Below are 12,188 nucleotides of genomic sequence, written 5' to 3' on the forward strand. Positions count from 1 at the left end.
AGACCGTGCTGCCGTAAACTAAAAGTGATTGAACAAATGCCGTATAAAACTGCAAGAGGGAGGATCTGTCAAGCCACCCATATTTGTACACTAAGGCATTTCGAAGTATTCAATGACTGGAATCCCTTTGTTCATATGTCTTTCAAGTTAACTTTGAGTCAAATAATAAACCCAAAAAGCGCTCAGTTTCTTGAAAACTTAAAATATTGTCCCTCATTGTGAATACAGGTTGGTTAAAACTTCAAGGACAGTTAAATAGGCATGTTTAGTCTTCTCTGGTGATAATCAAAAACCAGTAGTCCTGGTTCAGGTTTTCAGCTGCATCATCACTGTTGTAAGACCAGAGGAAGAGTAGAAGATTGCGAAGTCATCCACAAACAAAGAGTATTTGACAGTTCTCCTGGCTGTGGAGGAAATGCCACTGACAGTGATGGCGAACGGTGTGACAATGAGTACACTGGATGAGATTTTCACTCTGCAGCAGAGTGTGCGTAAGTCATGCTTGGGTAGCTCAGATGGTAGAGCACTTGCACGCGAAAGGAAAAGGTCTCGAGTTCAAGTCTCGGTCCGGCACACAGTTTTAATCTGCCAGGAAATTTCACTGAGTATACTGCCTAGCATGACAATTCTCTTTAACATATTAGTCAGCCGAGGCATTTGCAATGTGGTATCAAAAATGCCAGTCCTCAAGAAAGAACTGGATAAGAAGTGGCAGATGTCCATGTAGTCCCCATTCATGAAGTTGGCAAAGGATGTTGTGCCTGCAAAAAGTTTCATACTTTCTGGAGGTTTAAAAAGTCTCAAACCAAATGGTTTCAGTATAAGAAGGATTCCTGTATCGCTGTCTCCAGTAAATTTGGATTGTCAAGAGTGGAATTGTAGTGCATGAAATCACAGCAGTAGGGGATCAGGTGACCTCACGACACAAGCAACCAGAGGAGGCGGCAGTTGACCATGCGTTCAAGAGTCTTACCACTTATAAGGGCTACACCCCAGTAACTGTTAGGGGCACTAAGGTCTTTGCCTGGTTTCCAGAATGGAATTAATATTGCCTCCTTCAAATTCATGGAGTAGTGTCCACGAAACCAAATCTGACTAAAACAACAAAGGAGACATCCTTTCAGTTCAGAGCACCAATGACAAAGCCTGGCATAGTGGATCTTATCACGTCCTGGAGCTGTGTCTCTGGCTACAGACAAAGCTAATTCCAGTTGCCACATGGAGAACAGAAGGTTATGGACTTCCTCATTACGTGACAAGAAATTGAATTTCCTCATCTCTGCAATCCTATGGAACACCTGAAAAACAGGAGCTTGTCTGGATGACTTGATGACACTAAAAATGTTTTCAGCTAAAGCCTGAGCCATGGTTTGTCATGTCTATCAACACCAAATTCCTTGACAAGCCCGTAAGGGGACTGCGCTTGCCTGAAATCCACTTTACTGAGTCCCAAACTTGCACAGTGGAAGTGGACCAATTAATGGAAGTCGAGAATTCCTTCCAGGAAGACCTGTTCTTTTATCACTCACCTCGCATGTGCTCTCACAGATCTGTAGGCATGAAGGTTTCCTGTACTTGGATGGTGTTTGAAGTTCTGCGGAGCTGTTCATTTGGCCCTGATTGCCAGTCTAGTCTTAATTCCACCAAGGCTCGGGCCATCATCTGAGGTGGCTACTAGACTGGGGGATGGACTCTGCAGCAGCTGATTGGATCTCACAACTGATATGGGCCACTGTGTCCTGTGCACAATCCTTTTGTTCAAAAATAGCCTATCAACTATACTGCAACCAATTTGTCCTTCCCATCATCCATCTGCGTGGTCTCCTGTCAGCCACTGTCAGCAGACAGATCCACACTGGGAAGAGGTCACTGGAATGTGAATCTGTAGCCACTTCCCACTGAACTCAGTCTGCAACAGCTGGGGAACAATAACAAAGGTCAATGGCTGAAAAAGACATTGGAGCTGTGGAAAAGTGCGTCATCTGACCCAAGTTCAGAAAGCAGATATTCTCATAACGGATGAATCGCTAGATCATCTGACCCCTAGAGCAGTTGGTAGGTGAGCCCTACAACATAATGTGTTAACTTAAGTCCCCCATGAGGAATGGGTGTGGGAGTGCCTGAAAAGTTCTGTCAGTATGTTTGCAACCAAATCATCATTAGGAGGAAGGCACAAAGAACACGTTGTGATATTAAAAGGTGTGAGAACTTTCTCAGCAATTACTGCCATGGTCGTGGTAAGAGGGATAGGAGAGGAGGGGTATCTGTTATGAACGAGAACAGCCACTCCACCTTTAGCTCTGCCTCCAGTATCATCATCTTTCCTGTAGGGGTGGTAACCTCATAATGCTGATGTGTCTGCGACTTCAAAATGAGTATCTTGTAAGCAGATGCAGAAGTGTTTCTCCTGGACCAGGAGCTGTCATTCTTCCAAACGTGAGCGGTATCTATTTAAATACAACTGCAATGCCGAAGTCCCTGTGGCAGCCATTGTTTAGTGATGGTTGGTATTTTCTTTCTCCTTCAGAGGTGATTTGCCGGAGAGATCAGGGGGAATGTTAGCCAGTTCTCAGCTCTCTGGTTCCTGTGACCAGAAGGCCATATCTTCCAAAGCTTAGTTCCCACCAGAGAGGGAGAGAGATCACCAATCTGAAGGTTTAGCTACCACTTTCTTGGACTTTGAATTACTTTTTGAATGACTTTTTTTCTTTACAGATGGGTTAGAGGTATGGCTTAGTTCGCTTCTGATCGTGGGTAGTGGTATGTGCCTTAGGTGGTGACGCCCACTGCTGATGGCTTTCGAAGACTTTAGTTTCAGCTGGAGTGTTTCCCCCACAGGTTCTCCAACAAGTGCATGAGCTCATACTTTAATCTGTGGTCCAAGATTGTGTAGAGGCATCACACTCAGCAATTGGCATCTTAAGGGCTCACGTGAAAGAAGTAGCAAGAACATGAGGTTGCGTAGCTTTGAAATCTTTTATAGCTTCACCATAGGGTATGCTTCCATTGACTTTCAACTCCTGAATTTTCCATTCCCTGTTGTAAAACCTTGCACTTCTTGCTCCACAATGGGTGATCCTTGGAGCAGTTCACATATTTTGCAAGAAGTATACAATAATTGCCTGTTTTGTGAGCTGAGCCTCAGCAATGGCCACATGTAGCACTCCCATTACATCCCATAGAAGTACAGCCAAATTCTTCCAAATTTTAGCATCACTCTGGGTTAGGAACAAATGGACAAACCTCGAGGCAGTTATAGCCTGCATGGCTATGTTCAGGTAATTCTGGAGTACTAAATGCTAGGATAAATTTTGCAGATTTTTCCAACTTGCCATTGACTCAGCTCACATGGTTCTGCACTTCCATAATGCCCATAATTTTCTGTTCTTTGTGTAGCTGTTGGCTCTGCCTTCATTATATTGAAGCAAGTAACAACACCCTCACTAAAGTTAAGGCCTCTAGTGGGTATTCATCTAAGGCCTTACATCCCGGAAGCTTAGATACCTGGGTTGAATTAGCAGTTTCAACTAGAAGTGTTTCTTTACATAGTTATTTGACTTTTTTTTTTTTTTGGGACCAAGCAATACCTTTCCTTTCCTTGAGAATATAGAAAGGGAAGGCCTTCTCAAATGTTCCTCCTGTTCTCCTGATTACAATGATGTTCCTCCTGTTCTCCTGATTACAATGAAAGTGTTAGTGCACACTAATGCCCTGTTACTATGATTCAGACTTCTTTTTGGGAGGACTGGCCAACCAAGCTCTCTCTGATGAGTGGGCATAGGTACTATCTGATGGTACACCTGTTCCATAGGGATCCCAGCAGATGCTAGAGAAACAACCATCAACCCAGGCAGAGCCCTGCATGCCTGAGAAAGCATTATACAGCTGTAGGGCAGCAGGCAGCCAATAGGTTGCCCATTGGAGACTGTTCCTCAACAGTCATTCACCTCACCAGCACATAGCACACCATGAGGTTAAGGGTTTTTTTTTGTTTTTGAGGTGTGTACCTTCCTGGCAGTCCAGGTGGTGAAGCCAAGGCCCCCATTCTCCAAACACACAACATTCCAGAGCTGCAATGCAGGGTTGTCACTGAAGCATGCCCAGAACTTACAGTAACAGAGGACTGATGGCACTCACCAGTCCCCAGCTCAGAAACTCAGGACTGTCAAGCTTTTTCCCAGCAACCAAAATGTTGAGCCCAGGAGGTGGAGGAGGAGGAGGAGGAGGTGGTGTATATGTCACAACAGACAAAAACAATCAAATCCACCAAGACAAAGTCTGAAGCTGCATGTGGGATTGTTTTGGCAATGCTCAGTATCAGTGATGGGCATAACATGATAATTGGATCCTTCTATCACCCACCAGACTTATCTGCTGGTGCAACTGAAAACTCCACAGAATACCTCAATTCAGTTGTATGCAAGTTCCCTAATCACACTGTAATCATTGGTGGAGACTTTAATGGTCCAATTATTAACTGCAAAAATTACAATTTTGTAAATGGTGGGCATGATAAGACATACTGCAAAACTTCACTAAATGCCTTCTCTGAAAACTACCTAGAACAGATAGTTAGGAACCCTACTCACGATGGAAATACATTGGATCTGCTGACAGCAAACAGACCTGATCTCTCTGAGGATGTTGACAAAGAAACTTATGTCAGTGAACTGATGTGGTTGTAGCAACAATGATTTCCAGAGTACAAAGGACAACTACGACGAGCAGAAAGATATGTTGAGTAAATTAGATAAAAAACATCAGTAGTGTCATATCTCAGGAGGAACTTTAAGCTTTCAGCATGGGTCAGGAGCATCTAGAGGAACTATGGCACAAGTTCAAAAGAATAGTTGACCATGCACTGTATAGATATTTACCTAGTAGAACAGTTCAGTTCATAGTGGGAGGACTCTCCATGGTATGCAGCAACTGTAAAGAAACTTCAAAAGAAACAGACTGCTGCGGAATAGGTGTAAAACAAAACACTGGAGTATAGACAGAGAGATGCTGAATGAACACATTTGGCTCTCAAGAGAGCAATGCATATTACCTTCAATGACTATCATAGCATAATATTGTCAAATGACATTTAAAAAATCCAAAGTAATTCTGCTCATATGTAAAGGCTGTAAGTGGCACTGAAGTTCATATCCATTCCCTAGAGAATGAGATGGGATCTGAAACTCATGGTAGCAAAGCAAAAGCTGAAATGCTTAACTCCATTTTGAAAACCGAGGAGAATTGCCCCAATTTAATCCTTGTACCATTGAAAAGATGAATTAAATGAACAGTACTTCAAGCCTGATGGAATCCCCACCATATTCTATATTGAATTTGCAGCTGAGTTAGCCCCTATTGTCACTACACTATCATATCTGCCCCGAGCAAAAAACCATGCCCACTAATTGGAGAATGGCACAGGTCACACCTGTCTATGAGACGGGTAGTAGACGTGACCCATAAAACTACCATCCAGCATCCTTGATGTTAATTTGATGTAGACCCTTAGAACATACTCTGACCTCAAACATGATAATGTACCTTGAACAGAAAGACCTCCTCAATGCCAACCAGCTCGGTTTTCGAAAACACTGATAATGTGTAAACCAACTCACACTTTGCTCACAAGACATACTGAAAACTTTGGATCAAGTCAACTTTTTTTTGTTTTTTTTTTTTTTTGTTTTGGTTTTAGGGCGCAAAGCTGCTATGGTCATTAGCGCCCGGTCCGTGACTTAGGAAACAGTAAAAAACTTAAAATGGAAACCAGCAGCAATGGGAACGAAAGTCATAAAATTGGAAAAACAAAGCAGAAGGAAGGCTTAAAAATACACTACAGAAAGGGGTTGGTTGTCCCCAAAAAAAAGCTTCAAATGACTGACGTCATTTCACTGGCACTAATAAACTCGAGAACGTGATCGGCCGAGCGCGTGTCATCTGCTAAAATTGATGATATATCAGGCGACAGCTGTAGACGGGCGCATAACGGATTAAAATAGGGGCACTCAATTAAAAGGTGTCTTACCGTCCACAGCTGAGAGCAGTGGGGACAGAGTGGGGGAGGATCACCGCTTAAAAGATGTCGATGTCTAAAAAGACAGTGCCCTATCCGGAGTCTAGTTAAAATTACCTCCTCCCGACGACGCGTTCGGGAGGAAGAGGTCCAAGCATAAGGAAGAGCTTTCACGTCCCGCAATTTAGTATGGGGAAGTGTCGACCAATGTGCATGCCATAAAAAAACAACACGACGACATAAAATGCTCCTTAGATCGGCAAAGGGAATCGATTGAATAGCTGGCCGAAGAAGAGGGACTGCAGCCTTGGCTGCTATATCGGCCGCCTCATTTCCACAAATACCAACGTCTCCCAGGAGCCAGAGGAACGCCACCGAGACCCCCCTCCCCCCAGGTGGAGCAAGTGCAGACAGTACTGAATCCGGTGGACCAGAGGGTGCACAGGGTAAAGAGCTTGGAGACTGAGGAGAGCGCTGAGAGAATCTGAGCAGATAACGTACTGTATCCGCTGATGCTGGCGGATGGAGTGGACAGCCTGGAGAACAGCGTAAAGCTCCGCAGTATAAACCAAACACTGGTCGGGAAGCCGAAAGTGATTTGGGGTGTCGCCAACAATATAGGGACTCCCTACACTTAACGATGTTTTCGAGCCATCGATGTAAATAAATGTGGCTTCTGTCATTTGTGCACATAGAGCAGAAAATGCTAGACGATAAACAACTGAAGGGGTACCATCCTTGGGAAATCGACAAAGGTCACGGAGCAGGCAGATCCGGGGACGGAGCCAAGGCGATGCTGTACCCCAAGTTGTCAAGAAGGTTTTAGGAAAGCGGAAGGAAAGAGAATGGAGCAGTTGACGGAAGCGGACTCCCGGTGGTAGTAGGGAGGAGGGGCGGCCTGCATACCCTGCATCAAAGGAGGCGTCAAAAAAAATGTCATGGGATGGATTAGCAGGCATGGAAGACAGATGGCTAGCATAATGACTCAGAAGGACTGCTCGACAATTGGACAACAGAGGTTCAGCAGTCTCAGCATAAAGGCTTTCCACAGGGCTGGTGTAAAAAGCTCCAGACACTAAACTTAATCCACGGTGGTGGATAGAGTTGAGACGCCGAAGAATAGACGGCCGAGCAGAGTAGTAGACTATGCTTCCATAGTCCAATTTCGAGAGCACTAAGGCGCGATAGAGGCGGAGAAGGACGACTCGGTCCACTCCCCAGGAGGTACCATTCAGGACACCGAGGGTGTTGAGGGATCGCAGACAGCGAGCCGAAAAATAGGAAACGTGGGAGGACCAGCACAGTTTTCTGTCAAACATCAGACCCAAGAATTTAGCGACGTCTGAAAACGGAAGGTTGACAGGTCCTAGATGTAAGGAGGATGGAAGAACCTCCTTATGTCGCCAAAAATTAACACAAACGGTCTTACTGTGAGAAAAACGGAAGCTGGTTTCGATGCTCCAAGAGTGGAGGCGTTCGAGATATCCTTGAAGGCGTCGTTCATGAAGGCTGGTCCGTTGAGAGCTGTAGTAGATCGCAAATTCGTCCACAAAGAAGGAGCCCAAGACATCAGGAAGGAGACAGTCCATAATTGGATTTATGGCGATGGCAAACAGTACAACACTCAGCACGGAGCCCTGGGGTACCCCGTTTTCTTGGGAGAAAGTACGGGAGAGAGTAGTGTTCACCCGCACCCTAAATGTGTGCTCTGCCATAAATTCGCGAAGAAAAAGGGGCAGCCGACCACGAAAGCCCCAAGAGAACAGTGTGCGGAGGATGCCTGTCCTCCAACAGGTATCGTATGCTCTCTCCAGATCAAAAACTATTGCTACTGTATGGCGTTTCCGGAGAAAATTGTTCATGATGTAAGTGGAGAGAGCAACAAGATGGTCACCTGGAGAACGATGCTTCCGGAATCCGCATTGGGCAGGTGTTAAAAGACTGCGGGATTCCAGCCACCAAGCCAAACGGTAATTCACCATATGCTCCAAAACCTTACAGACACTACTCGTGAGAGAAATGGGGCGATAGCTAGAGGGGAGATGTTTGTCCTTTCCAGGTTTCGGAACAGGAACGACGATAGCTTCCCGCCATCGTCTGGGAAAGGTACTGTCGGTCCAAATTCGGTTATAAAGGCGGAGGAGGTAACGCAGACTATGGGTTGATAAATGCAGCAACATTTGGACGTGGATACCATCCGGTCCTGGGGCGGAGGAGCAAGAAGAAGAGAGTGCATGTTGGAGTTCCCGCATGGAGAAAACAGTATTGTACCTTTCGCGATTTTGAGAGGAGAAAGCAAGATGTCGCACTTCCACTGCATGTTTCTTCGGGAAAAACACTGGCGGGTAATTTGAAGAGCTCGATATCTCAGCAAAGTGCTGACCCAATGAGTTAGAAATTGGACAGGGTCCACTAACGTATCACGCACGACAGTGTGTCCAGAGACCGGGGAGAAACTAGGCGCGCCTGATAACCGTCGAATCCGACTCCAAACTTCCGAGGAGGGAGTGAAGGTGTTAAATGAGCTAATAAAGAATTTCCAGCTTGCCTCCTTGCTATCGCGGATGACAAGACGGCATCGCGCATGGAACTGCTTATAGCGGATACAATTTGCCAAAGTAGGATGGTGGCGGAAAACGCGAAGAGCACGTCGCCGCTCACGTATTGCGTCACGGCATGCCTCGTTCCACCAAGGAACTGGGGGGCGCGCCGGGACAGTTTGGGGGTGCGTGGTATTGAACGTTCCGCAGCTGTAAGGATAACGTCGGTAATATGTGTGACTTCATCGTCGATGCTGGGAAAGTGACGGTCATCGAATGTCGCTAGAGACGAAAAAAGTGTCCAATCGGCTTGGGCAAACTCTCAGCATCGCGGGCGCATATAGGTCAGTTGAGGCTGCAGTCTAAGGACACATGGAAAGTGGTCACTCGAGTGTGTATCATCAAGGGCGAACCATTCGAAGCGCCGAGCTAGCGGAACAGTACCGACCGCAAGGTCCAAATGAGATAAATTTGTCGTGGAGGCAGACAAAAATGTAGGGACTCCTGTGTTGAGGCAAACTAGATCCACTTGGTGGAAGACGTCTAGCGATAGTGAGCCACGTGGACAAGGATGTGGAGATCCCCAAAGCGGGTGGTGGGCATTGAAGTCCCAAACCAGCAAATAGGGGGGTGGAAGCTGACCAAGAAGATGAAGGAGATCAGCTCGTGCCATTGGTGTGGACGATGGAATGTATACAGTACAAAGAGAGAACGTGTATCCAGAAAGGGATAGACGGATGGCGACAGCTTGGAAGGAACTGTTTAAGTGGATTGGGTGATAATGGAGAGTATCATGGAGAAGAATCATGAGTCCTCCATGGGCTGGAGTGCCTTTAACAGAGGGGAGATCATATCGGACGGACTGAAAATGAGGGAGAACAAAGCGGTCATGGGGACGCAGCTTTGTTTCCTGGAGACAGAAGATTACCGGCGAGTAGGATCGCAAGAGGATCGACAATTCATCCCGATTGGCTCGAATGCCGCGGATATTCCAGTGGATAATGGACATATGGTGAACAGAAAATGGAGGAATGTGACCAAGGTCGCTGTCAACTCAATGACTGCTCAGAGCTTGCGACCGACAGCATGGAATGGCATTCAGCCGAAGGCAGAAGATCCTGATCCATGGGTTGTTCAGGAGCAGCTCCTGCCACCAGCGATCAGCCAGTTGATCGGCCGCCAGCAGTGCGCCTCGGAGACACAGAAGACGGCAGAGGGCGATTTCCGCCAGGTGGTGCTGTAGATGGGACACGCCTTGGCGGAGAATGAGAGGAACTGGGTTTCTTTGTAGCCTTCTTGGAAATATGGTGTTTAGAAGGAGGAAGAACCGATGGTTGTGAAGTTGGTGTACGTAAAAAGTCTTCACGAGTATGTTCTCTTGTCTTAGTCTTGGTGTCTGATTTTTGGGCTCAAGATTTAGCAGAACCTGATGAAGGGTGAGCCGTAGAGTGGGCAGGCGAAAGTGGCGAGGTTGAACGGGCGATCTTTGCGCTGGCCGATCTGACGACCGTGGCACTAAAGGTGAGGTCGCAAGTCTGCGTGGCCGCCTCCTTTGTTGGCCGAGGAGAAGCAAGGACAGTGCTGTATTTTCCTGTCTGAGGCACGGTGGGCTGTCGACTGGCGAATAATTTTCGAGCGGCAAAGGTCGACACCTTTTCCTTGACTAATTTCCTGGATGAGCTTTTCGTCCTTAAAAATGGGGCAATCTCGAGAGGAAGCAGCGTGGTCACCCATACAGTTGATGCAGCGAGGGTATGGAGGTGGACAAGCACCCTCAAGGGCATCCTTGCCACACATAACACATTTGGCCGGATTGGAACAGGACTGGCTGGTGTGATTGAACCGCTGATACCGATAGCAACGTGTAGGGTTTGGGACGTAAGGGCGAATGGAAATTCTCATAGCCTGCTTTGATTTTCGATGGGAGTTGAACTTTGTCAAATGTCAAGAAGACAGTACGGGTTGGAATGATGTTCGTGTCAACCATTTTCATAACTCTATGAACAGCCGTTACGCCCTGGTCAGACAGGTAGTGCTGAATTTCTTCGTCAGACAAACCCGTCGAGGGAGCGTGTATAAATGACTCCATGCGAGGAATTTAAAGTGCAGTGCGCTTCAACCCAGACAGGGAAGGTGTGGAGCAGTGAAGTACGCAGCAATTTTTGTGCCCTGAGGGCAGTCACTGTTTCTAACAACAAGGTGCAATTCCGTAATCTGGAACAAGACTTTACAGGACCTGCAATTGCGTCGACACCTTTCTGAATAATGAAAGGGTTGACCGTGGAGAAGTCGTGACCTTCGTCAGACCGAGAAACAACAAGGAACTGTGGCAACGATGGAAGAACTGTCTGTGGCTGAGACTCACTGAACTTACGCTTGTGAGCAGACATAGTGGAAGGGGAGGAAACCATTGCGGAAGAATCCCCCATGATTACCAGCGTCTCCGAATGCGCGCTCCTCCCTTGTGGGGGCCCTCTCTGAGGGCACACCCGCCTCAGGTGATTGTTCACACCTCAGGCCACACCTCCCGACAAACGGATGGAGGTACCAATCGGCACTTTCGGAAGGTATCAGCTCGGGTAATCACCCCTCCCTGGGCCTGGCCGTTACCAGGGGGAACGTACGTGTCCTACCTGTCCAGCCAGGGCAGGGAATTATGCGTTACCACGTCACCGGTTACGTACAAAAATGCGTGGGTCGGCCTTCAGACACGCACAGGGAGGAAGAAACAGAAAGGGAAAAACAAAGAAAGAGAAAGGAAAGAGGAGAGGTCTCAAACGCCGCAGCGGAGAAAAAGGTAAAGAGAAGAGGTGAGGAAAAGAGAAGGACAAAGTAAGGTTGAAGACATACAAGCAGAGAAGGCGAAGAATGCGGTACATTTACGAGCGTCCGTCTCCGGACGTAGGCACAAACCATACTCCCAGAGGGGGAGAAAGGGAAGGAAAGAGCCGTGGTGATGGGAGGAGGGGAGGGGAGGAGGGGCGAAGATGGGGGACAGGGAAGGATGCAGAAAAGGAAGGTATGCAGCCCGGAAAGGAAGGAGGGCCACATTAGCTCGGGGTCCCGTGCTCGCTACGCACGTATCCACAAAAGAGTAGTGGACCCCCTGGGGGGGGGATCAAGTCAATCATTTAGATGCCATGTTTCTTGATTTTCAAGAAGCATTTGACTCACCTATGCTTATTGTCAAAAGTATGATCATATGGAGTACAAAGTTAAATTTGTATTGAGGACTTTTTGGTAGGAATGGCACAGCATGTTACCTTGGATGGAGACTCATCAGATGTAGAAGTAACTTGGGGTGTGCCCCAGGGTAGTGTGTTGGGACCCTGGCTGTTCTTGCTGTATATTAATGACCTCACAGGCAATATTAATAGTAAAACCCGGCTTTTTCTATAAGATGCAATTATCTATAATGAAGCACTATCTGAGAGAAGCTGCATAAATATTCAGTCAGATCCTGAAAAGTTTTCAACATGGTGCAGAGATCGACAACTTGCTCTAAATGTTCACAAATGTACAATTTTGCACTTCACAAAACGAGAAAACATAGTATCCTTGGATGACAATATCAATGAGTCACAACTAGAATCAGCCAACTTATACAAATACCTTAACACTTTGTTAGGGTATGA

The 12,188-nt window shown here is 46.7% G+C and overlaps 1 protein-coding gene across 1 annotated transcript in view; it reads right to left on the reverse strand.

Annotated features, from left to right (window-relative positions):
* The window catches only part of LOC126251455 (uncharacterized), a gene marked incomplete at its 5' end in the record, with an annotated part of 198,324 nt that overhangs the window by 38,846 nt on the left and 147,290 nt on the right, over positions 1 to 12,188 (reverse strand). The window lies entirely within an intron of this gene.

The sequence above is a fragment of the Schistocerca nitens genome, chromosome 4 (assembly GCF_023898315.1).
Source record: "Schistocerca nitens isolate TAMUIC-IGC-003100 chromosome 4, iqSchNite1.1, whole genome shotgun sequence".
Lineage (NCBI taxonomy): Eukaryota > Metazoa > Arthropoda > Insecta > Orthoptera > Acrididae > Schistocerca > Schistocerca nitens.